The sequence below is a fragment of the Phyllobates terribilis genome, unplaced genomic scaffold (assembly GCF_046119375.1).
Source record: "Phyllobates terribilis strain yellow unplaced genomic scaffold, ASM4611937v1 Scaffold_34__1_contigs__length_13252353, whole genome shotgun sequence".
NCBI lineage: Eukaryota > Metazoa > Chordata > Amphibia > Anura > Dendrobatidae > Phyllobates > Phyllobates terribilis.
Genome location: NW_027362794.1, coordinates 4,603,247 through 4,630,370, shown reverse-complemented (window position 1 = coordinate 4,630,370; position 27,124 = coordinate 4,603,247). Strand labels below are relative to the sequence as shown.

The following is a 27,124-nucleotide window of genomic DNA, read 5'->3' as shown; positions in this document are numbered from 1 at the left end:
GGATCTAAAACAGCCGTTAGTCCTTTCAGCGAATCATCCATTAATTTATTATCTATATTTTTTCCATGAAAAAGATTAGAAAAAAAAACCTCTACTTTACCCAGCATATTTTTTATATTATTCTCACCATCTATATGGTCAATTATCACTTTTTCTTTTTTATTTTTCCTTAAAAAATATCTGGAACACTTTTCATTTTCTTCTATATGTTGTACTCTAGAACGAAAAATTATCTCTTTTCCTTTTTGTTCTAGCCATTTTGAAATCTCTTCTTTTAAGTTTGAAATATCAAGTTGTACATCTATCCCATTGTCTCTGAGCTTAAATAATGTTTGTAGGCGGGTATTTAAAATTCTATATTCTTCATATTTTTCTTTGGCTCTACATATACTCTTTTTAATAAAAAAATCTTTTATTTTTACTTTCATTCTATCCCACCATACACTCATAGTCTCATTTGTTTTTTTCCCTTTTCTACATTTCCTATAAAACTCAATAAAATCTGATAAAATCTGCGGGTCGGTTAAAAGGGATACGTTCATTTTCCAGCTTTTCTTACCACATTTTTTGTTGTCATTTACTTTTATGGTAAAGGATAAAAGTTTATGGTCTGAAAATATATTAGTTAAAACTTCACATTTGGCAGGTATTGTTTTGTCTGAACCAAAAATAAAATCAATCCTAGAGCTACAATTAGCATTGTTCCAAGTGAAACCGGCGTCCTCTGGGCTGTCACTATGACACTCTTTATATATGTCTATCAATTTAGCATCTTTGACTATATCATGTAGCATACCTGAGGTTTTATCGTAGTTCCTGCTTACAGAGCTGGAGCGCCGGTTTTCACCTTTTAAAACACAATTAAAATCCCCTGCTAAGATAAAAGGTTCAGAGTTATTAATAAATAAAGGTAAAAGATCAAGCATTTCAGCTCTTTCATTTTTCTCTGGGGATCCATAAAAATTTAAAAACTGCCATCTAATACCATCAATAAAAGCTTTCACTAATAAAATACGACCTGGTAAAATTTCCTGAATAAAATCAATTAAAACGTTCCCTTTAAAAAGTATGGCTACACCCGCTGATCCTGCAGCATTCGATCCGGACCAGACAGATGGCCCACACTTCCACTCATCTTTATATTTTTGATATGACATTTCATGTGGGATATTACATTCTTGCAGAAAAAATACAGATGCAGTAAAACACGTAAAAAAATTAAAAAGAGCAGTTCTTCTCGTGTTAGATTTTATGCCTCTCACGTTGAGGGAAATACCTTTGAGTTCAGCCATCATTAGAAAATGTAGAAATTTTACTTAGGTAACTAAGAGCAACGGATTTACCTGTCCGATGAACCTGATCAGACCACTGGGCTTGCGCCTCCCTCCTCATCTGATAGTATCGTCACGAGAGTCTCCGTGGAGGAGGAAAGATTACCACATTTATATAAACCCGACGCTACACTGGCATAGCTCGGAGGGCTGGCTGGCAGAACCCGCTGGGTCTCCATTGGCTGGCCATGCAGTTCCTCATCAGGTGGGTCCCCGAGGGGTTCCGCCGCCCCTGTTTGACCTGTAGAAGGTCGTCCTATAGGAGGAGGTTGCGCACAAGGCAGAGCCTCTGACTCTTCAGAGGCAGCAAGATCCCGGTCCCCACCTGTAGCAGCGGAGACCGAAACCCCTGAGGGTCCAGCGTCCACGTCCCCTTCTGAAGAAGTGTCCATCTGTTCACCTCCTGCTGCCTCCTCCGAACCACCCTTTTTCTTTTTCTTAGGACCCACCTTTATCCACTCAGCGCCCTCAGCCCTAGGAGACCCAGACTGGGCATGGGCTTCTGCGTCGGCCTTTTGCCGGTCCCTTTTGACCTTACCAGTAGTGCCCTTCTGCTCCTTCTCAGCCCTCCTTTTGGACTCTCGCAGGTCCTGCAGCCAGGTTTTGGGATTTGGTATTTTACCTGTCATAGACTCTGGAGACATTTCACTATTTGGTACGCCCTTATTGTCTCCAGAGGCTCCAGGTTGTTGTTCCTCCTCCTGAGGGGTGGTCTGATCTTTTGGTCCTTGGTCGGACGTCTTGGACTTTCCCTTTTGCTCATCTTCCCGAAATCTGTGAGGGCAAGAAAAATAAAAGTGACCTGGAGTCTGGCAAAAACTACATTTCTTTTCCTTAGGGCATTCTTTTGTCTCATGTTCTTCACTAGCACAATTTCTACATGATACATTACAGTTTTCTTTTGAATGACCATAGCGCCCACAATTTCTGCAATATACTGGCATCCCAGAAAAGAAGAAATCCCCATTTGTTTGTCCAATTTTAAAACGGGCAGGGGGAAGCCGTATACCACCTGGTGTATTTGGATCTCTTATACACTTCACAAGAAATTTCCACTTAGATGTCCATATGTTATATTCATTAAGTATCTTCCCAATACATTTAACACTTTTAAAATAAATTGCTAAAAATGACATAATTTCTGGAGCAGAAACAAAAGGCGAAAATACTTTTACGACAACAAGTCTTACCTCATCCAGGACGTGCTCAACAATTTGTATCCCTTTCAGAACAGGACTATTTTCAACTTTTTTTAACTTTTCTAGAACATCTCTGAAAATACCTTCTCCGGTGAATGTGATGTCATAGTCACCTCTTCTAGGATAATCCTGAATGGACAGAATTTCATTCCTCTGCACGCCAAGAAGGTTCCTGAGCACGTCCTGGACTACATACCCTAATTTCCTCATATCCGAGCCACCCGCCATGAAGTGAACTCGGATAGAGTTTTTTAGCCTCGCATAAAGAGGCACGAGGTTAGGGTCAACCTCCATGGAAACCGCAACAAGGTTGCAAATTGCAGCCGCTTGCAATCTGCGCTCCCAGTGTTCTTGCAGCGAAAGACACCTGGAAGCTGGGGGATCGCAACACGTTACCCTGGGACTAAGCCCTCTCCCTAATAGCAGCAAGCAGGTTAAGTCCACCAAAGTGGACGATCCTGCCAGGCCAAGGAGAGGGGTACCCGAGTACCCTTCAACTACAATCTCCTGCAATAAAGCACTTGATCGTAGCCAAAAGGCCGAGAAGCGATAACCAGAATTGGTTTCGAACTACGGAGCCACCTAAGGATCCTGAAAAGTCCATTTGTGGAGATGAGCTCCTGGACTCCCGTTAAGAAGACATGTTGTCAACCTCTAGATCCCTTACATGCCTGCACTTTTCGGCTTGCTGCTGCTGCAATCCACGCGTTTTAGATCTGCATAACTCCACCTCTTAAACACAGCACCCTCACCCCCTGCTGTTCCCACCCGCCTCAACACCGTTGGAAGGGAGGAGAACCAATTAAGGCGGGGGGTGGGGTGGAACGAGCAGCTGTCTACCCTTAGCAGGAGGGCTGCTGATTACTTACCTCTCCTGCTGCTGCTGGCTGTCCAGCAGCAGACTGAAGGTGGCTGCTGCTGTGCGCAGGTATATAAAGGCTCAGAGCCTATTATGACACGCGCAGCCAGCGTTCCATTGCCACATTCCATCTACTGCAGGCAGGATACCTGGCTGGCTGAATGTCACTGAGAAGCTCACAGAGACCGCCATAAGCAACAGTTTAACAGAATGCCACAGACTAATCAACCCAACTTTTTGGGTTGGGTTCTCTTTTATAGTCTGCAGGCATTAAATGAAAGAAGTCAGTGTTCCAGCAGAGGGAGACAACGTTTCAGAAAAGGCATTGTAGCAAACCAAAAAAGAAATTTTAAGCGCAGCAGAGTAACCAGCGCACATACCTGTTAGCTCAGGTGAGTTTAAAAGGCTGCTGTTGATAACAAGGGCATTTGCTAAATAGATGGTGTGTGTGCAACAATATACTGAAAGGTCAATTATATTGTGCAGCTTATCTCACCACCTGTAGTTATTTAGGTGAAAGCTCCAAAATGCTTGCCTAATATGTCTGTTTATCCAAAAGGAAGTACAGAGGGAGAGCTAGATAGATAGCATTGTGTTACATTACATGGCAATGCAATGCACAGTTGCTGAAGTTGAACCAAAATGAGCTTGTCATCTATGGCTTCTGCAACTTTGAACATGAAAAATCCAATGAGGAGAAGAAAAGCGAAGCCAAAGAGTCCATCCCAAAATCCGACAAACAAGCAAAATGAACAAAAAACATTGAATTCAATTCTTTCTGATTTTAGAAACTGCATTAAAGAAGGGGTGCACCGGTCCTGGAGATACTGCAATACCAGGTCAATGCGTGGAGTGGACAGAGCAAGCTCTTTTTCCATCTCCCTGTTCTAAAAATCCATTTAATATATGGTCCCCAGATAGGGGACGTATCAGATATTAAACTGATAAGAACAGATACTACACTTGATCTTAGCCAAAAGGCCGAGAAGCGATAACCAGAATTGGTTTCGAACTACGGAGCCACCTAAGGATCCTGAAAAGTCCATTTGTGGAGATGAGCTCCTGGACTCCCGTTAAGAAGACATGTTGTCAACCTCTAGATCCCTTACATGCCTGCACTTTTCGGCTTGCTGCTGCTGCAATCCACGCGTTTTAGATCTGCATAACTCCACCTCTTTAAACACAGCACCCTCACCCCCTGCTGTTCCCACCCGCCTCAACACCGTTGGAAGGGAGGAGAACCAATTAAGGCGGGGGGTGGGGTGGAACGAGCAGCTGTCTACCCTTAGCAGGAGGGCTGCTGATTACTTACCTCTCCTGCTGCTGCTGGCTGTCCAGCAGCAGACTGAAGGTGGCTGCTGCTGTGCGCAGGTATATAAAGGCTCAGAGCCTATTATGACACGCGCAGCCAGCGTTCCATTGCCACATTCCATCTACTGCAGGCAGGATACCTGGCTGGCTGAATGTCACTGAGAAGCTCACAGAGACCGCCATAAGCAACAGTTTAACAGAATGCCACAGACTAATCAACCCAACTTTTTGGGTTGGGTTCTCTTTTATAGTCTGCAGGCATTAAATGAAAGAAGTCAGTGTTCCAGCAGAGGGAGACAACGTTTCAGAAAAGGCATTGTAGCAAACCAAAAAAGAAATTTTAAGCGCAGCAGAGTAACCAGCGCACATACCTGTTAGCTCAGGTGAGTTTAAAAGGCTGCTGTTGATAACAAGGGCATTTGCTAAATAGATGGTGTGTGTGCAACAATATACTGAAAGGTCAATTATATTGTGCAGCTTATCTCACCACCTGTAGTTATTTAGGTGAAAGCTCCAAAATGCTTGCCTAATATGTCTGTTTATCCAAAAGGAAGTACAGAGGGAGAGCTAGATAGATAGCATTGCGTTACATTACATGGCAATGCAATGCACAGTTGCTGAAGTTGAACCAAAATGAGCTTGTCATCTGGCTTCTGCAACTTTGAACATGAAAAATCCAATGAGGAGAAGAAAAGCGAAGCCAAAGAGTCCATCCCAAAATCCGACAAACAAGCAAAATGAACAAAAAACATTGAATTCAATTCTTTCTGATTTTAGAAACTGCATTAAAGAAGGGGTGCACCGGTCCTGGAGATACTGCAATACCAGGTCAATGCGTGGAGTGGACAGAGCAAGCTCTTTTTCCATCTCCCTGTTCTAAAAATCCATTTAATATATGGTCCCCAGATAGGGGACGTATCAGATATTAAACTGATAAGAACAGATCAGGTTTCAACATAATTTATTAAGTGCGTAAAAGATGGTTTACAATCAAAAACAACAACACAAACAGTACATTATTAAAACACAGAATTCCACCCATAAAAACCCCATATACGATTAGCATCCCTCCTCCCAATACATTTGACATCCCTCAAGTAATAAATATACATCTGGCTAAATCAATTTTAAGACAACCCTTCACAGAAATAGCATCACGTTTAAAAAGTAAAATATTGCGTGCCTTCCAAAGGGCGTCTTTAAAACAGTTAATCATACACCAACATATACAATACTGTTGAGGGGTCGGACATTTAAAAAGGCCATATAAAACATATTCACGGTTAAAATCTCTTAAACCGCAAGTCCATTTTAAAAGAATCCCAACTTTGTGCCAAAGTTCCTGTGCAAATGGGCAATTCCACATAAGGTGCAAGGTGGTTTCGTCATTAACACATGAGTCTCTGGGGCATTTGGCTCTGGCCACCAGGCCTCTCCTGTGTTGAAACTCTCTGGTGGGGAGGCACTGGTGGACCACCATCCATGCGATGTCCTTATGTCCATTTGCTAAGAATTTCCCGAAGACATTCTTCCAAACTTGCTTCGATCTCTCTTCTGAGAAATTTACTATGGGGGTCACATCTTCATTCCTCCTCAGAAAAGATAAAAGCTTCTTGCGGTCTTTAAAAATGTCCATATTAAAATCACCAAGGCTATAAAATCGAACAGTCTTTTCTAAGATTGCTTGGTGTTTGGGGGGGCATAGTAAAACAGGGGAATTCAACGACAACTTAAACCATCTTTTAAAAATCATCCCACAAGTATATTTTAAAAAATAACTTAGCGCACTATTACCATTAAAATGTTTGAAACAAAAGCAGAAATAATTTAAATACAAATAAATATGTAAGTCGGGGACATCCCTTCCGCCGTTCATTTTATTCTTCCTCATTATTTCTCGCCATAATTTTTCCATTTTGGAGTTCCATAAAAACATAAAGATCATCTTAGTCATTTTTTTAATTAAAACATCAGAGGGGGGGTACACCATAGCTATATACAGTATGAGGGGTAACAACACTGATTTTATAATTAAAATTTTCCCCTCCATTGTTAGGGACCTCAAACCCCAAAATGATATTTTCTTTGACATTTTTTCTATGACATTCTCCCAGCTTTGAGTTCCCACATTCTCCTCGTTAAAAACAACTCCAAGAATTTTTACATTGTCTCGTTTTATAGTGAGCTGCGGAAGTTGGGCGGTGTCCCAGGATCCCAAAGTCAGACATTCAGATTTATTTAAATTAAGTTTAAAACCGGATGCCTGGGAAAAAAAAGCAATGCGCAACACCGCCCTCCGGAGGGAAGCAGGGTCCACGCACACAACCGTCACGTCATCCATGTAGCCAAAGACTCTCACATCACTGCCACCTCCGCCAGGAACAGGAACCCCTCTAATCACTTTGTCTTTCCTTATTGCGCTCAGCAGGGGCTCCATGGCGCAGATGAACAGGATGGGCGACAAGGGGCATCCCTGCTTCACTCCGGACTCAAGGGGAACTCCATCTGTTAAAAAGCCATTAAGAGAAATTTGACTAAAACAATTTTTATATAAAATCTTAATACAATTTAAAAGCATATTAGGGATACCCATTCTTTTTAAAACTCTAAAAAGAAATCTATGAGAGACTCTATCGAAAGCTTTTTCAAAATCTAAGGCTAAAAAAGCTACATTTTGACCCCGGTCTCTGGAATACCAAATTACGTCCCTTAATACGTTTAAAACCTCTGAAATACTTCTGCCTGGTACACTACAAACCTGCTCAGGCTGGATTAGTTTGGCAATGACACTCCTGAGCCGGTCTGCAACCACCTTAGCAAGTACCTTGTAATCAACATTTAGGAGAGTTATGGGTCTCCAATTCGCTAGAGTACTGCGGTCACCTTTTTTATATATCAAAGACACCACTCCTCTCCTCCACGAAAATGGCAACTGTTCACAAATAAAAGCTTCTTTAAAAAGCATAAAAAGGTCCTCTTTTAAAATGTCCCAAAAAGAAAGGTAAAATTCTACAGGTAGTCCGTCACACCCAGGTGCTTTACCCTTAGAGAAACTTTTAAAAACATAAAATAATTCCTCTAAAACAATATCGCGTTCTAAAAACTCCTGGTCTGTAAAATTTAACTTAAAATCGAGATCATTAAGAGCATCAGATAAAAAGGACTCATCTATACACTTTACTAAAAAGATGCTTATAAAAGTTAAAAGTAGCATTCAACATTCCCTGCATAGATGTTTCACCCTCTAGATTTGTGATCACTTCTCTTTTATCCATGACTTTTTTGAAGAAGAAGCGAGAGCACTTCTCCCCCTCCTCCAAGTGCTGCACTCTAGAGTTAAAAATAATCTCTTTCCCCTTTGTGTCTATGCAGTTCTGAATTTCAGTTTTTAGGCTAGCAATATCATCTCCCACCTCCACCCCTAGCTCTTTGAATTTAAAAAGTGTTTGTAGTTTGGTGTTAAGATCACTAAAACATCTTTTTTTCTCTCTAGCTTTACGTCTCCCTGCTTTTATAAAAAACATTCTGACTTTTTTTTTCAAATTTTCCCACCAGGTTACCATAGGGGCATCAGAAGGTTTTAGTCGCCGCCAGGCTTGATAGGCTTTACCAAAGTCTTGTCGAATCAGAGGGTCCTCCAGCAGGTAAGTACTTAGACGCCAGAGGCCCCTGTTGACCCTCTGTTCATCCCGGTATTCTAGGTGCACCTCCAAGCCCTTATGGTCAGAAAATATATTTGATGTTAAAACACATTTTACAGGGTTAAAATCATCTGATAGGAAAATAAAATCGATCCTGGAGGACACCCCTCTTCCGGACCACGTATAACCAGGGTCCGTCGGCAGGAGTGACCTCCACGCATCGCATAATTTAAAATCAGTTATAAAATCTTTCAATAGATGACATGACTTATCCAATTTGCGTAAAGGGTCACCCCCCGCTCGTTGTTCACTAGCACAAAGACAATTAAAATCACCCCCTACGATCAGGGGAGATGACCCAGTACAGTACAATGGCAATATCCCAAATAAATTAATTCTCTCTTGCTTATCAGGGGGAGCATAAATATTCATTACACGTAGGGTAAAACCATTAAATTTAAAATGCACTAAAACCACTCTGCCTGGTACTATTTCTGTGACAGTATTTATAGTAATATTTCTCCCACGACAGAGGAAGCCCACCCCTGCTGACTTGTTGTGATTGGAGCCAGACCAGATGGAGGGCCCCAGTCTCCAATCTGTCTTGATGTCATTATAATTTAGTGCATGTTGTATCCCGCATTCCTGTAATAAACATATGTCAAAGTCAGTGGTTTCTAAGTACTTAAATAGAGCAGCCCTACGAACTGGGCTCTTTAATGACCTCACATTCAGTGAGACAAGTCTTAATGTGGGCATTCATAGGTCAGGGTGGTGGATCTTCCATGAGGACACCTGACTCAAAGCCCTGTATGTCAAATTGCTCCAGGACATCCGGGCTAGAGGACCCAAACGACTCGATATTCTGTGAGCCGGCGGTTGCCCCCTCGTGGGTCACGGTTCCCAGCCACATTCCAGGAGACGCTGGGGCTTCGACATTCCGTCTCTTTTTCGGGGCAGACTCCACTAGGTCACTGGTGCAGTCCTCCTCTTCCTCCACCTCCTCCAGGGGGAGAGACTGGTCCATCAGGATAAGATCACCAACACAGATTCCCTGATGTTCGCCACCTAGAAGCAAAGCCCCCTCATCTGGCTGGCTAATCGCCCTGGAAGATCCTGAGGCCATCGCTGCGTGGTCCCCTGTAGCCAACCGCACAGGGGCACCACCCTCCAGCCCAACAGGATCGGTATCGGGAACCATCGACACGGAGGATACCCTCCCAGAAGGAGGACCCCTCCACTCCGGTCCATGCGAGGTCCGCCCATCGTTAAGGGACTTCGATGCAGGGGCCGCCCCAGAGGGGCCTCCGGCTCCCTGCTCCATCCCAGCCTTCTTGCCCTTCGAACCGCCCTCCGACGCCGGCCCGCCAGTGAAGACCGGCGGGCGCATCGGCTCAGCTGCAGAAGATGCAGCTTCTGCGTAGGTCCTGGTCCTGGTCCTGTTGGGGCATCCTCGGAACATGTGCCCCGCCTCACCACAAAGATTGCATTTCCTCCCAGCGGGACAGTCCTTCATTAAATGTCCGTAACAGCTGCAATTATTGCAGCGGTCTACTTTCCTGCCCGTGCAGGACGTTTGGGTATGACCCATTTGTCCACAGTTCCTGCAACATACCGGCATTCCAGGGTAAAATAAGTAGCCTCTGCTCTTACCGATCACAAATGTTGAGGGAGGGTGTAGCATTCCTCCCACTCCGCTTGGGTCCCTCTTTAGACGGGCCATGTACCTCTTCTTGCCGCACCAGAAGCCTACCGCGTTCTTCACAGTGCCCAGGTATCTCAGATCGTCACAATAACGGATAAGGTAGGTCGAGATGTCTGCAGCTTCCACAAAGGGGTTCGGGAAATGCACCATGATAGGGATCTCGTCATAGGCATACAAGAGACAAAAGGCTAGTCCATCCAATTCATCTAAGTAGTTTTTCTCATTTACCTTTTGTACGAGTTGGTGACAGCATCCCTGGCTCTTGAAGGTGATGGTGTAAGTCCCCTTGTACTCATTGTCCTGGAAGCAGAATATGTCTTCCCGCCGAAACTCCAGAACTCCAAGCAGAATCCTATGGCAGATATAGTCCAAATTCTTCTCCGTCCTCGATCCTGCTCCAACTTCAATCCTCACGGTGTTCCGCATCCGGGCATCACCCGATGAATATGTGAACGTTGCCGGCATCCTTCACTGAGGAACGTACCGACTCTTCTCTCTGAAAGGCGCAAGCCTTCATGGGATCCCTTCCCGTTGCTCCCGGACTAATCCTTCCTCCCAATAGCAGCAGGGGGGTTAAGTCCCTCCGAAGAGGAACGATCCCCCCAGGCCGAGAGAAAGGGTACCAAGAGCACCTCACAGGCAAGACCACACAGGTAAACCTGATAGATCGTGCCAAAATGCCGAGAAGCGATAACCAGAATTGGTTTCGAACTACGGAGCCACCAAAGGATCCTGAAAAGTCCATTTGTGGAGATGAGCTCCTGGACTCCCGTTAAGAAGACATGTTGTCAACATCTAGATCCCTTACATGCCTGCACTTTTCGGCTTGCTGCTGCTGCAATCCACGCGTTTTAGATCTGCATAACTCCACCTCTTTAAACACAGCACCCTCACCCCCTGCTGTTCCCACCTGCCTCAACACCGTTGGAAGGGAGGAGAACCAATTAAGGCGGGGGGTGGGGTGGAACGAGCAGCTGTCTACCCTTAGCAGGAGGGCTGCTGATTACTTACCTCTCCTGCTGCTGCTGGCTGTCCAGCAGCAGACTGAAGGTGGCTGCTGCTGTGCGCAGGTATATAAAGGCTCAGAGCCTATTATGACACGCGCAGCCAGCGTTCCATTGCCACATTCCATCTACTGCAGGCAGGATACCTGGCTGGCTGAATGTCACTGAGAAGCTCACAGAGACCGCCATAAGCAACAGTTTAACAGAAAGCCACAGACTAATCAACCCAACTTTTTGGGTTGGGTTCTCTTTTATAGTCTGCAGGCATTAAATAAAAGAAGTCAGTGTTCCAGCAGAGGGAGACAACGTTTCAGAAAAGGCATTGTAGCAAACCAAAAAAGAAATTTTAAGCGCAGCAGAGTAACCAGCTCACATACCTGTTAGCTCAGGTGAGTTTAAAAGGCTGCTGTTGATAACAAGGGCATTTGCTAAATAGATGGTGTGTGTGCAACAATATACTGAAAGGTCAATTATATTGTGCAGCTTATCTCACCACCTGTAGTTATTTAGGTGAAAGCTCCAAAATGCTTGCCTAATATGTCTGTTTATCCAAAAGGAAGTACAGAGGGAGAGCTAGATAGATAGCATTGCGTTACATTACATGGCAATGCAATGCACAGTTGCTGAAGTTGAACCAAAATGAGCTTGTCATCTGGCTTCTGCAACTTTGAACATGAAAAATCCAATGAGGAGAAGAAAAGCGAAGCCAAAGAGTCCATCCCAAAATCCGACAAACAAGCAAAATGAACAAAAAACATTGAATTCAATTCTTTCTGATTTTAGAAACTGCATTAAAGAAGGGGTGCACCGGTCCTGGAGATACTGCAATACCAGGTCAATGCGTGGAGTGGACAGAGCAAGCTCTTTTTCCATCTCCCTGTTCTAAAAATCCATTTAATATATGGTCCCCAGATAGGGGACGTATCAGATATTAAACTGATAAGAACAGATTTTTTTTTTTTTAATTTGGCTATCCCCTGGAGAGGGATAAAACCGTTTATTAAAACTTTAACAAATTACAAGCATAATTAGACAAATACCAAACGTTAAAAGACAAATGAAATTTACAAAAAAAAAAAATACAAAGATTTTAAATAATTAGGTTCCATTGGTCAACAAGCCATTTTTTGGAAATATGTACATTCTTCTTTTTGTCAATTAAATAATAAGTATACATTTCACATAAACATAAACTTAAAACATCATTCACTGATAAAACATCTTGGTTAAAAATAGCAATATTGCGCGCTTTCCAGAGAGATGACTTGGCGCAGTTCACTGTCTTCCAAGCCATTGTGTACTGGTCCATTGTGGGGCATTCCATAAGTCCGTATAGCACAGTTTTATATGTAAAGTCCTTGAGGTCTGCCACCCTTTCCAGTAGGGGGAGCAGTCTTCTCCAGAAATCCTTTGCAAAATTACATGTCCATAATAGATGTTCCACCGTTTCCTCTTCTTGGCATCCGGCTCTTGGGCAGATGGCAGACCTCACAAATCCTCTTCTGTATTGGAATGCCCGGCAAGGAAGACAGCGGTGCATGCAACTCCAAGCCAGATCTCTCTGTTCATTAAAAAGATAAAAAACGTTAATCATTTTCCAGATAGACATAGATTTGTCATCATCATATCTGTCAACATTACATATTTCCTCACTTTTACGTATTTCTTTAATTAGTTTCTTACTATTTCTTAATTCCTCTATTTTCTTAGTCCCTAAATTAAAATCGGACACTATTTTCCTTAAAATCTCATAATGCGTCGACAAATTAAAAGCATGGGGCACAGATATATTAACTTCATACCATCCAAACTTTCTCATAAAAAATCCTGTATTAAAACGCATAAAAAAGGACCAATAGTGATTCTTAAAAAGGGCATTAAAACAGTAAACGAACAGATGGATTAAAAGAAACCTATTAAAATCTGGAAAATCTTTACCACCTTTTACTTTTGATTTCATCATGATTTCTCTTTTCAGCTTTTCCATTTTTGAGTTCCAAAAGAAGGTAAAACAGGTTTTGGTTATCTTTTTTAAAACATTAACAGGCGGGGGGAAAACCATGCTAAGATACAATAAAAGAGGTAAAATCACCATCTTTAAAACCAATACTTTACCCTCCATTGTAAGTCTCCTCATGTTCCACATACATATTTTCGTATTTACTTTCTGTGTAACTGTTTCCCAACTATTATAACCATCATTATTTTCAGTGAATGATATACCTAAAATGGAAATGGATTCGGAGACATTAATTGGTACATCACGTAAAATCATCCCCCCAACACTTAAAATGTTACACTTATTAAAATTGATTTTAAAACCAGAAGCTAGGCAAAAGGATTGCACTTGATGGGGAGTGGCCGTAAGTGATGGTGCATCTGTACACAAGACCGCCACGTCATCCATGTAGCCTACAACCTTGGCCTCCAAACCACCGCTTCCAGGCAGAGGGACACCGCATATCTGTTTATTTTGGCGTATTGCACATAACATTGGTTCCAGTGCACAGATAAACAGTAGGGGGGACAGATGGCATCCCTGTTTCACCCCTGACCGTAAAAATACCTCTTGTGTCTTAAAACCATTCACTAAAATCTTACTTGTACAATCCTTGTAAAATGCTTTAAGCGATAGTAAAAACCCTTCTGGTATGCCCATTTTCTCTAAAACTTTAAAAAGATAAAAGTGTGAGACACGGTCAAATGCTTTTTCAAAATCAATAGATAAAATCGCCATTTTCCCCTTTCTGTCTTTCACATCCTCAATACAGTCTTTCACTAAATTCAGATTGTCCCATATACTGCGCCCCGGCACCCCACACACTTGATTAGAATGAATAACTTTGCTGATGACTTCTTTTAGACGATTTGCACAAATTTTAGCCATTATTTTATAGTCACAATTTAAAAGTGTTATTGGTCTCCAGTTTTCTAATTTTGATTTATCACCTTTTTTGTATAGGAGGGAGACTTCACCTTTCTTCCAGGAATTTAATAAAACCTTATTATTAAAAACCTCAGTAAACAAATAAAACAAATCATCTTTTAAAATATCATAAAAACATACATAAAATTCTATTGGGATGCCATCAGGACCAGGGACCTTTCCATTTTTAAAACTTTTAATAGTTTTTAATACTTCTTGTTCCGTTAAAACTTGGGATAAAAACTCTTGGGATGCGGGATCTAAAACAGCCGTTAGTCCTTTCAGCGAATCATCCATTAATTTATTATCTATATTTTTTCCATGAAAAAGATTAGAAAAAAAAACCTCTACTTTACCCAGCATATTTTTTATATTATTCTCACCATCTATATGGTCAATTATCACTTTTTCTTTTTTATTTTTCCTAAAAAAATATCTGGAACACTTTTCATTTTCTTCTATATGTTGTACTCTAGAACGAAAAATTATCTCTTTTCCTTTTTGTTCTAGCCATTTTGAAATCTCTTCTTTTAAGTTTGAAATATCAAGTTGTACATCTATCCCATTGTCTCTGAGCTTAAATAATGTTTGTAGGCGGGTATTTAAAATTCTATATTCTTCATATTTTTCTTTGGCTCTACATATACTCTTTTTAATAAAAAAGTCTTTTATTTTTACTTTCATTCTATCCCACCATACACTCATAGTCTCATTTGTTTTTTTCCCTTTTCTACATTTCCTATAAAACTCAATAAAATCTGATAAAATCTGCGGGTCAGTTAAAAGGGATACGTTCATTTTCCAGCTTTTCTTACCACATTTTTTGTTGTCATTTACTTTTATGGTAAAGGATAAAAGTTTATGGTCTGAAAATATATTAGTTAAAACTTCACATTTGGCAGGTATTGTTTTGTCTGAACCAAAAATAAAATCAATCCTAGAGCTACAATTAGCATTGTTCCAAGTGAAACCGGTGTCCTCTGGGCTGTCACTATGACACTCTTTATATATGTCTATCAATTTAGCATCTTTGACTATATCATGTAGCATACCTGAGGTTTTATCGTAGTTCCTGCTTACAGAGCTGGAGCGCCGGTTTTCACCTTTTAAAACACAATTAAAATCCCCTGCTAAGATAAAAGGTTCAGAGTTATTAATAAATAAAGGTAAAAGATCAAGCATTTCGGCTCTTTCATTTTTCTCTGGGGATCCATAAAAATTTAAAAACTGCCATCTAATACCATCAATAAAAGCTTTCACTAATAAAATACGACCTGGTAAAATTTCCTGAATAAAATCAATTAAAACGTTCCCTTTAAAAAGTATGGCTACACCCGCTGATCCTGCAGCATTCGATCCGGACCAGACAGATGGCCCACACTTCCACTCATCTTTATATTTTTGATATGACATTTCATGTGGGATATTACATTCTTGCAGAAAAAATACAGATGCAGTAAAACTCGTAAAAAAATTAAAAAGAGCAGTTCTTCTCGTGTTAGATTTTATGCCTCTCACGTTGAGGGAAATACCTTTGAGTTCAGCCATCATTAGAAAATGTAGAAATTTTACTTAGGTAACTAAGAGCAACGGATTTACCTGTCCGATGAACCTGATCAGACCACTGGGCTTGCGCCTCCCTCCTCATCTGATAGTATCGTCACGAGAGTCTCCGTGGAGGAGGAAAGATTACCACATTTATATAAACCCGACGCTACACTGGCATAGCTCGGAAGGCTGGCTGGCAGAACCCGCTGGGTCTCCATTGGCTGGCCATGCAGTTCCTCATCAGGTGGGTCCCCGAGGGGTTCCGCCGCCCCTGTTTGACCTGTAGAAGGTCGTCCTATAGGAGGAGGTTGCGCACAAGGCAGAGCCTCTGACTCTTCAGAGGCAGCAAGATCCCGGTCCCCACCTGTAGCAGCGGAGACCGAAACCCCTGAGGGTCCAGCGTCCACGTCCCCTTCTGAAGAAGTGTCCATCTGTTCACCTCCTGCTGCCTCCTCCGAACCACCCTTTTTCTTTTTCTTAGGACCCACCTTTATCCACTCAGCGCCCTCAGCCCTAGGAGACCCAGACTGGGCATGGGCTTCTGCGTCGGCCTTTTGCCGGTCCCTTTTGACCTTACCAGTAGTGCCCTTCTGCTCCTTCTCAGCCCTCCTTTTGGACTCTCGCAGGTCCTGCAGCCAGGTTTTGGGATTTGGTATTTTACCTGTCATAGACTCTGGAGACATTTCACTATTTGGTACGCCGTTATTGTCTCCAGAGGCTCCAGGTTGTTGTTCCTCCTCCTGAGGGGTGGTCTGATCTTTTGGTCCTTGGTCGGACGTCTTGGACTTTCCCTTTTGCTCATCTTCCCGAAATCTGTGAGGGCAAGAAAAATAAAAGTGACCTGGAGTCTGGCAAAAACTACATTTCTTTTCCTTAGGGCATTCTTTTGTCTCATGTTCTTCACTAGCACAATTTCTACATGATACATTACAGTTTTCTTTTGAATGACCATAGCGCCCACAATTTCTGCAATATACTGGCATCCCAGAAAAGAAGAAATCCCCATTTGTTTGTCCAATTTTAAAACGGGCAGGGGGAAGCCGTATACCACCTGGTGTATTTGGATCTCTTATACACTTCACAAGAAATTTCCACTTAGATGTCCATATGTTATATTCATTAAGTATCTTCCCAATACATTTAACACTTTTAAAATAAATTGCTAAAAATGACATAATTTCTGGAGCAGAAACAAAAGGCGAAAATACTTTTACGACAACAAGTCTTACCTCATCCAGGACGTGCTCAACAATTTGTATCCCTTTCAGAACAGGACTATTTTCAACTTTTTTTAACTTTTCTAGAACATCTCTGAAAATACCTTCTCCGGTGAATGTGATGTCATAGTCACCTCTTCTAGGATAATCCTGGATGGACAGAATTTCATTCCTCTGCACGCCAAGAAGGTTCCTGAGCACGTCCTGGACTACATACCCTAATTTCCTCATATCCGAGCCACCCGCCGTGAAGTGAACTCGGATAGAGTTTTTTAGCCTCGCATAAAGAGGCACGAGGTTAGGGTCAACCTCCATGGAAACCGCAACAAGGTTGCAAATTGCAGCCGCTTGCAATCTGCGCTCCCAGTGTTCTTGCAGCGAAAGACACCTGGAAGCTGGGGGATCGCAACACGTTACCCTGGGACTAAGCCCTCTCCCTAATAGCAGCAAGCAGGTTAAGTCCACCAAAGTGGACGATCCTGCCAGGCCAAGGAGAGGGGTACCCGAGTACCCTTCAACTACAATCTCCTGCAATAAAGCACTTGATCGTAGCCAAAAGGCCGAGAAGCGATAACCAGAATTGGTTTCGAACTACGGAGCCACCTAAGGATCCTGAAAAGTCCATTTGTGGAGATGAGCTCCTGGACTCCCGTTAAGAAGACATGTTGTCAACCTCTAGATCCCTTACATGCCTGCACTTTTCGGCTTGCTGCTGCTGCAATCCACGCGTTTTAGATCTGCATAACTCCACCTCTTTAAACACAGCACCCTCACCCCCTGCTGTTCCCACCCGCCTCAACACCGTTGGAAGGGAGGAGAACCAATTAAGGCGGGGGGTGGGGTGGAACGAGCAGCTGTCTACCCTTAGCAGGAGGGCTGCTGATTACTTACCTCTCCTGCTGCTGCTGGCTGTCCAGCAGCAGACTGAAGGTGGCTGCTGCTGTGCGCAGGTATATAAAGGCTCAGAGCCTATTATGACACGCGCAGCCAGCGTTCCATTGCCACATTCCATCTACTGCAGGCAGGATACCTGGCTGGCTGAATGTCACTGAGAAGCTCACAGAGACCGCCATAAGCAACAGTTTAACAGAATGCCACAGACTAATCAACCCAACTTTTTGGGTTGGGTTCTCTTTTATAGTCTGCAGGCATTAAATGAAAGAAGTCAGTGTTCCAGCAGAGGGAGACAACGTTTCAGAAAAGGCATTGTAGCAAACCAAAAAAGAAATTTTAAGCGCAGCAGAGTAACCAGCGCACATACCTGTTAGCTCAGGTGAGTTTAAAAGGCTGCTGTTGATAACAAGGGCATTTGCTAAATAGATGGTGTGTGTGCAACAATATACTGAAAGGTCAATTATATTGTGCAGTTTATGTCACCACCTGTAGTTATTTAGGTGAAAGCTCCAAAATGCTTGCCTAATATGTCTGTTTATCCAAAAGGAAGTACAGAGGGAGAGCTAGATAAATAGCATTGCGTTACATTACATGGCAATGCAATGCACAGTTGCTGAAGTTGAACCAAAATGAGCTTGTCATCTGGCTTCTGCAACTTTGAACATGAAAAATCCAATGAGGAGAAGAAAAGCGAAGCCAAAGAGTCCATCCCAAAATCCGACAAACAAGCAAAATGAACAAAAAACATTGAATTCAATTCTTTCTGATTTTAGAAACTGCATTAAAGAAGGGGTGCACCGGTCCTGGAGATACTGCAATACCAGGTCAATGCGTGGAGTGGACAGAGCAAGCTCTTTTTCCATCTCCCTGTTCTAAAAATCCATTTAATATATGGTCCCCAGATAGGGGACGTATCAGATATTAAACTGATAAGAACAGATACTACACTTGATCTTAGCCAAAAGGCCGAGAAGCGATAACCAGAATTGGTTTCGAACTACGGAGCCACCTAAGGATCCTGAAAAGTCCATTTGTGGAGATGAGCTCCTGGACTCCCGTTAAGAAGACATGTTGTCAACCTATAGATCCCTTACATGCCTGCACTTTTCGGCTTGCTGCTGCTGCAATCCACGCGTTTTAGATCTGCATAACTCCACCTCTTTAAACACAGCACCCTCACCCCCTGCTGTTCCCACCCGCCTCAACACCGTTGGAAGGGAGGAGAACCAATTAAGGCGGGGGGTGGGGTGGAACGAGCAGCTGTCTACCCTTAGCAGGAGGGCTGCTGATTACTTACCTCTCCTGCTGCTGCTGGCTGTCCAGCAGCAGACTGAAGGTGGCTGCTGCTGTGCGCAGGTATATAAAGGCTCAGAGCCTATTATGACACGCGCAGCCAGCGTTCCATTGCCACATTCCATCTACTGCAGGCAGGATACCTGGCTGGCTGAATGTCACTGAGAAGCTCACAGAGACCGCCATAAGCAACAGTTTAACAGAATGCCACAGACTAATCAACCCAACTTTTTGGGTTGGGTTCTCTTTTATAGTCTGCAGGCATTAAATGAAAGAAGTCAGTGTTCCAGCAGAGGGAGACAACGTTTCAGAAAAGGCATTGTAGCAAACCAAAAAAGAAATTTTAAGCGCAGCAGAGTAACCAGCGCACATACCTGTTAGCTCAGGTGAGTTTAAAAGGCTGCTGTTGATAACAAGGGCATTTGCTAAATAGATGGTGTGTGTGCAACAATATACTGAAAGGTCAATTATATTGTGCAGCTTATCTCACCACCTGTAGTTATTTAGGTGAAAGCTCCAAAATGCTTGCCTAATATGTCTGTTTATCCAAAAGGAAGTACAGAGGGAGAGCTAGATAGATAGCATTGCGTTACATTACATGGCAATGCAATGCACAGTTGCTGAAGTTGAACCAAAATGAGCTTGTCATCTGGCTTCTGCAACTTTGAACATGAAAAATCCAATGAGGAGAAGAAAAGCGAAGCCAAAGAGTCCATCCCAAAATCCGACAAACAAGCAAAATGAACAAAAAACATTGAATTCAATTCTTTCTGATTTTAGAAACTGCATTAAAGAAGGGGTGCACCGGTCCTGGAGATACTGCAATACCAGGTCAATGCGTGGAGTGGACAGAGCAAGCTCTTTTTCCATCTCCCTGTTCTAAAAATCCATTTAATATATGGTCCCCAGATAGGGGACGTATCAGATATTAAACTGATAAGAACAGATAAGGTTTCAACATAATTTTATTGTGCATAAGTCAGATTACAAGACAATCAATGCGAAACCTTTCAAGTACAAAAAAACCCATAAAAACATTTAACAATTATACATTACAGAGAATAATCAATATAAAATAGAATTCCACATATAAAAGCACCATCTACGGTTCGCTTCCTTCTTGCCCATATCTTTTACATTTTTTAAATAATAAACATACATTTCACTAAAAGCCAGTTTAATACAATCAAGCACAGAAATAAAATCACGATTAAACAATAAAATATTCCTTGCTTTCCAAATTGCATTCTTGGCACAGTTTATTATACACCAGCAGATTTCAGATTGGTATGCAGTAGGGCAATTAAAAAGTCCGTATAAAACATATTCATAATAAAAGTCCTTTAAACCGCAAACCCACTTTAAAAGAATCCCCAATTTCACCCAGAGTTCTTGTGCAAAGGTGCAGTTCCAAAAAAGGTGCATAACGGTCTCATCACAATGGCAAGAGTCTCTTGGGCATTTTGCCCGTGCCACCAGGCCTCTCCGGTGTTGGAATTCTCTGGTTGGGAGGCACTGGTGGACGGACATCCAGGCAAGGTCTTTATGGACATTGGCGAGGAACTTCCCGAAGACATTCCTCCACACACGTTTGGATCTGTTCCATGAGTAGTTGCAAACTGGGGATGTCTCTTCTTCTCTCCTCAAGTGGACAAATAGCTTCTTCCGGTCCAGAAGGATGTCAGCTCCAAGGTCTTTTAAATTATGAGTCTTTATAACTTTTTCTAAAATAATAAGGTGCTTTGGTGGACACAATAAAACAGGCGCTGATAAGGATGGCCTAAACCATCTCTTAAAGATAAAACCACACGTGTATTTTAAAAACAGGCCAAAAGTACTATCAGACTTAAAAGCTTTAAAACAAAAACAGAAAAAATTTACATATAAAAACAGGCGAAGATCGGGAACATCTTTTCCTCCATTCTGCTTTCTCTTATACATTTCTGATCGTTTAAGCTTTTCCATTTTAGAGCCCCATATAAACATAAAAATACAACGAGTTAGTTTTTTTAGCATTAAGTCAGAGGGAGGATACACCATGGCAATATAAAAAATCATAGGTAATAAAACAGATTTAATAACAAGGACTTTCCCTTCGATCGAAAGATTCCTCAGGGTCCAAAAGGAAAGTTTCTTTGCCATTTTATCTTGAACCTCTCCCCAACTCACAAGCCCATCATTATTTGCATCAAATACAACCCCTAAAATTTTTACATTGTCATATTTCACATTAACAGTCGGTAAGTCATTTCTATCCCACGCCCCCATAATCAAACACTCAGTTTTATTAAAATTCATTTTAAAACCAGAAGCTTGACTAAAAAGATTGGTGCACAATACTACTCTCCGGAGTGAAGCAGGATCAGTGCAAATAGCCGTCACGTCATCCATATATCCAAGCACTTTAACCTGAGCCCCTCCCCCTCCTGGGACAGGAACCCCCCGGACTACCTTGTCTTTCCGGATCATGCATAAAAGGGGTTCCATAGCACAAATAAACAGAATTGGGGATAATGGACATCCCTGCTTCACTCCGGATTCCAGTGGGATAAAATCAGTTAAAAAACCATTGACAGAGATTTGTGAAAACATATTGTTATATAAACTCTTAATGCGAGATAAAAACCAGTCTGGGATTGCCATTTGTTTTAAAACTTTAAAAAGATACTCATGAGAAACCCTGTCAAACGCTTTCTCGAAGTCTAGCGCTAACAGGGCCAGCCCTTGATCCCTGTCTTTACTGTACCATATTACGTCTCTGATCGTATTTAGGGTCTCTGTAATACTCCTCCCTGGTACACCACATACTTGTTCGGGTTGTATTAACACATTAATAACAGTTTTAAAACGACATGCAATAATCTTAGCTAAAACCTTGTAATCCATGTTAAGGAGGGTGATAGGTCTCCAATTTTTGAGGTCGTCCCGAGCGCCCTTCTTCTTGTATATTAAGGACACTATCCCCCTCCTCCATGACTTGGGTAACTTATCACACAAAAAAACCTCTTTAAAAAGTGCTAAAAGATCCTCTTTTAAAATATCCCAAAAGGATAAATAAAATTCCACAGGAAGACCATCAGCTCCTGGGGCTTTCCCTCTTGAAAAACTTTTAAAAACACTAAAAAGTTCTTCTAAAGTAATATCTTTTGTTAAAAACCCCTGATCTGCAGAATTTAGCCTAAAATCCAGGACATTAAGAGCATCTTGTAAAAACACATTATTAACACTTTTTTTGCTAAAAAGGTTTCTATAAAAATTAAAAGCTACCCTCTTCATACCTTGTATTGTGCTATCTCCATCTAGGCAGGTAATCGTTTCTTTCCTCTCCACCACTTTTTTGAAAAAGAAACGTGTACACTTTTCTCCTTCTTCTAAAAATTGCACCTTAGAATTAAATATTATTTCCTTCCCTTTTTGTTCAAGGTATGACTGTATCTCATTTTTAAGGCTTACAATATCATCATGCACCTCTAAGCCTATCTCTTTGAATTTAAGGAGAGTCTGCAGTCTAGTATTCAAATTTGCATAGCCCTGCTTCTTCTGCCTCGCCTTCCTCTTCCCAGCCCTGATAAAAAAAAGTTGGATCTTGTCTTTAATCCCTTCCCACCAGGACAGCATTTTAAAATATGGGGGTTTGAGCTGCCTCCATTGTTGGTACTTTTTGATAAAATCTGACCTTACCAGGGGGTCTTCCAATAGGTGTACCCCCAGGCGCCACAACCCTCTATTCACCTTTAGTTCCCCCTGGTATTCTATCTCTAATTTTAATATGTTATGGTCAGAAAATAAATTAGGAATTAAAACAAAATATACAGGGCTAAAAGTTTCAGATAAAAAGATAAAATCGATCCTGGAGGTCACTCCCCGACCGGACCACGTAAATCCCGGGTCCGTCGGCGATAGCGACCTCCAGGCATCGCGCAACTTAAAATCTGTCTGCAAATTACTTAATAAAAAACATGATTTATCTAATTTACGGATCGGGTCACCTCCTCCTCGGCGCTCATTTACACTTAGGCAATTAAAGTCCCCAGCTACCAAAAGAGGAGATGACCCTACACAGAACAACGGTAAAATCTCAAACAATTGTATCCGTTCTTGTTTATCTGGCGGGGCATACACATTTATAACACGAAAGTTAAAATTATTAAAACATAAATGTACTAAAATAGCTCTGCCGGGCACAATCTCAGTGACAGAGGAGATTATAAAAGCATTACCTCGGCAGAGCAGACCCACACCAGCTGATTTATTCTCATTAGAGCCGGACCAAATGGAGGGCCCTAGTTTCCAGTCTTTCTTTAGCTCATTATACCGTAGTCCGTGTTGCAGACCGCATTCCTGTAGGAAACAAATATCAAAGTCTAATGTTTTGAAAAAATCAAAGAGAGCAGCCCTGCGGACAGGGCTCTTTAAAGATCTCACATTGAGTGAGAGACACTTAATAGATGGCATTTGTGTCATGGGGGAGGGGAGTCATCCATTATATCCCCTGCAGACCCCGTCAAGCTCTCGAGTGTTGAGGAGAAGCAGAGAATATTCTGGGGGTCCGAACCGGATATCGGATACCCGGAGGAACCGGGTTGCCATATATCATCCCTGGCAAGGCACACATCAGGCGAGTCTGGATTAAATGCCGGAGGATCGTCCGCTCTCAACTTTTTTCCACACGGCTCAATCACGTCACTCGTGCAGTCATCCTCCGCTATTGCTGTATGGCCTCTCACTTCCTGAAGACTCTCTAGGTCAGACATGAGAACCTCGCCATTATTGCCACCTGCTGGACAAAGAACCGTGGTCTGCTGGCACGAGTCCCTAGGTATGTCTGGGGTCTTCGACACAGAGCCCCCCACCGCCAACTCATTGGGGGCGCCCTGCTCCAACACACCAGGGACCATCGACGCAGTGGTCTTCTCCCTGACGGGAGAGTCCCTCTGCTCCGGTCTTTGGGTGGTCCGCCCTCCGCCCTTTTTCTGGGACTTCGCCACAGGAGGCTCTCCACGGGGGAGACCCGACTCCTGCTCCGTCCTCTCCGTCTCCTTCCTCGCGCCCTTGACCTTCTCCGCCACCTCCTCTGTTGTGGAAACAGAAGGACGAGGCTCAGGTCCTTTACTGGTCTCCGGAACACGAACTGGTCCTTCCCGTGGCATAGGTCCTCCAGCAGCTTCCGCATATGTTCGGGTCTTGGTCTTCAGTGGGCACTCCCGAAATATATGGCCGTCCACGCCACACAGGTTGCAAGAATCCTTATGGGGGCAGTCCTTAAATAAATGTCCTAGTAGACCACAGTTATTACAACGGAATGCCTTGGACTCTGCACAATTGCTCTGGACATGCCCCATTTTCCCACAATTTCGACAGTACATAGGCATGCCAGCATAAAATAAATACCCCCGACTTTTCCCGATAGTGATAGTAGAGGGGGGGTGATGTGTTCCTCCATAGCCCTGGGGATCCTTCCGCAACCGCACAAGAAACCTCCGCTTCCCACCCCAGAAGCCAACAGAGTTCTTCAGAGGCCCAATGTATCTCACCTCATCACAGTGACGGCTCAAACAGGTTTGGATGTCCTGCCTCTCCACAAAAGGGTTGGGAAAATACGTTGTTATTTGTACCTCCTCATGGACGAAAAGCAGGGAAAACACCAGGCCATCCATCTCATCTCTCCAACCATGCTCGTTCACCTTCTGGACCAACTGTTGGCAGCATCCTTGGTTCTTAAAAGTGATGGTATAAATACCTTTGAGTTCATTGTCCTGGAAGCAAAAGATGTCATCTCTGTCGAACTCCAGGATCCCAAGGAGGATGGTATTGCAGACAAAGCGGATTCCTTTCTGCTCTCTGAAACTTTCCAAGACCTCGATACGGATTGTGTTCCTCATCCGGGGCTCTCCCGATGCAAAAGAAATTGTAGCAGGCATCCTTCCACGAAAGCGTACCAACTACAGAAGAAAAGAAAAAAGGCGTGAGCCTTTTTAAGGGATCGCAACACGTTGTAAGAGGACTAAGCCAGCTCCCTAATAGCAGCAGGGGGGTGAAGCCCCACCGTAAGGTGGGACGATCCCCCCAGGCCAAGGAGCCGGGTACCCCAAACACCTATCAGCCAAGACCAGATGCAATGCCTAAACACCACACCCAATCTTAGCCAAAAGGCCGAGAAGCGATAACCAGAATTGGTTTCGAACTACGGAGCCACCTAAGGATCCTGAAAAGTCCATTTGTGGAGATGAGCTCCTGGACTCCCGTTAAGAAGACATGTTGTCAACCTCTAGATCCCTTACATGCCTGCACTTTTCGGCTTGCTGCTGCTGCAATCCACGCGTTTTAGATCTGCATAACTCCACCTCTTTAAACACAGCACCCTCACCCCCTGCTGTTCCCACCCGCCTCAACACCGTTGGAAGGGAGGAGAACCAATTAAGGCGGGGGGTGGGGTGGAACGAGCAGCTGTCTACCCTTAGCAGGAGGGCTGCTGATTACTTACCTCTCCTGCTGCTGCTGGCTGTCCAGCAGCAGACTGAAAGTGGCTGCTGCTGTGCGCAGGTATATAAAGGCTCAGAGCCTATTATGACACGCGCAGCCAGCGTTCCATTGCCACATTCCATCTACTGCAGGCAGGATACCTGGCTGGCTGAATGTCACTGAGAAGCTCACAGAGACCGCCATAAGCAACAGTTTAACAGAATGCCACAGACTAATCAACCCAACTTTTTGGGTTGGGTTCTCTTTTATAGTCTGCAGGCATTAAATGAAAGAAGTCAGTGTTCCAGCAGAGGGAGACAACGTTTCAGAAAAGGCATTGTAGCAAACCAAAAAAGAAATTTTAAGCGCAGCAGAGTAACCAGCGCACATACCTGTTAGCTCAGGTGAGTTTAAAAGGCTGCTGTTGATAACAAGGGCATTTGCTAAATAGATGGTGTGTGTGCAACAATATACTGAAAGGTCAATTATATTGTGCAGTTTATCTCACCACCTGTAGTTATTTAGGTGAAAGCTCCAAAATGCTTGCCTAATATGTCTGTTTATCCAAAAGGAAGTACAGAGGGAGAGCTAGATAGATAGCATTGCGTTACATTACATGGCAATGCAATGCACAGTTGCTGAAGTTGAACCAAAATGAGCTTGTCATCTGGCTTCTGCAACTTTGAACATGAAAAATCCAATGAGGAGAAGAAAAGCGAAGCCAAAGAGTCCATCCCAAAATCCGACAAACAAGCAAAATGAACAAAAAACATTGAATTCAATTCTTTCTGATTTTAGAAACTGCATTAAAGAAGGGGTGCACCGGTCCTGGAGATACTGCAATACCAGGTCAATGCGTGGAGTGGACAGAGCAAGCTCTTTTTCCATCTCCCTGTTCTAAAAATCCATTTAATATATGGTCCCCAGATAGGGGACGTATCAGATATTAAACTGATAAGAACAGATACTACACTTGATCCTAGCCAAAAGGCCGAGAAGCGATAACCAGAATTGGTTTCGAACTACGGAGCCACCTAAGGATCCTGAAAAGTCCATTTGTGGAGATGAGCTCCTGGACTCCCGTTAAGAAGACATGTTGTCAACCTCTAGATCCCTTACATGCCTGCACTTTTCGGCTTGCTGCTGCTGCAATCCACGCGTTTTAGATCTGCATAACTCCACCTCTTTAAACACAGCACCCTCACCCCCTGCTGTTCCCACCCGCCTCAACACCGTTGGAAGGGAGGAGAACCAATTAAGGCGGGGGGTGGGGTGGAACGAGCAGCTGTCTACCCTTAGCAGGAGGGCTGCTGATTACTTACCTCTCCTGCTGCTGCTGGCTGTCCAGCAGCAGACTGAAGGTGGCTGCTGCTGTGCGCAGGTATATAAAGGCTCAGAGCCTATTATGACACGCGCAGCCAGCGTTCCATTGCCACATTCCATCTACTGCAGGCAGGATACCTGGCTGGCTGAATGTCACTGAGAAGCTCACAGAGACCGCCATAAGCAACAGTTTAACAGAATGCCACAGACTAATCAACCCAACTTTTTGGGTTGGGTTCTCTTTTATAGTCTGCAGGCATTAAATGAAAGAAGTCAGTGTTCCAGCAGAGGGAGACAACGTTTCAGAAAAGGCATTGTAGCAAACCAAAAAAGAAATTTTAAGCGCAGCAGAGTAACCAGCGCACATACCTGTTAGCTCAGGTGAGTTTAAAAGGCTGCTGTTGATAACAA

General features: G+C 43.1%; 6 non-coding genes across 6 annotated transcripts; all 6 read right to left on the bottom strand.

The window, feature by feature from the left end:
- Window positions 1-4,191: 4,191 nt before the first annotated feature.
- LOC141181157 (U2 spliceosomal RNA) lies at window positions 4,192-4,382 on the bottom strand. Its single transcript, XR_012256760.1, has one exon. It is a non-coding gene; the product is annotated as a U2 spliceosomal RNA (small nuclear RNA).
- A 1,109-nt stretch (window positions 4,383-5,491) lies between these two features.
- On the bottom strand, window positions 5,492-5,681 carry LOC141181971 (U2 spliceosomal RNA). Its single transcript, XR_012257483.1, has one exon. It is a non-coding gene; the product is annotated as a U2 spliceosomal RNA (small nuclear RNA).
- A 6,166-nt stretch (window positions 5,682-11,847) lies between these two features.
- Window positions 11,848-12,039, bottom strand: LOC141181993 (U2 spliceosomal RNA). The gene has a single exon (XR_012257499.1). It is a non-coding gene; the product is annotated as a U2 spliceosomal RNA (small nuclear RNA).
- A 6,383-nt stretch (window positions 12,040-18,422) lies between these two features.
- Window positions 18,423-18,613, bottom strand: LOC141181156 (U2 spliceosomal RNA). The gene has a single exon (XR_012256759.1). It is a non-coding gene; the product is annotated as a U2 spliceosomal RNA (small nuclear RNA).
- A 1,109-nt stretch (window positions 18,614-19,722) lies between these two features.
- Window positions 19,723-19,908, bottom strand: LOC141182014 (U2 spliceosomal RNA). Its single transcript, XR_012257512.1, has one exon. It is a non-coding gene; the product is annotated as a U2 spliceosomal RNA (small nuclear RNA).
- Window positions 19,909-26,202: 6,294 nt separating this feature from the next.
- LOC141181605 (U2 spliceosomal RNA) lies at window positions 26,203-26,393 on the bottom strand. The gene has a single exon (XR_012257166.1). It is a non-coding gene; the product is annotated as a U2 spliceosomal RNA (small nuclear RNA).
- Window positions 26,394-27,124: the final 731 nt, after the last annotated feature.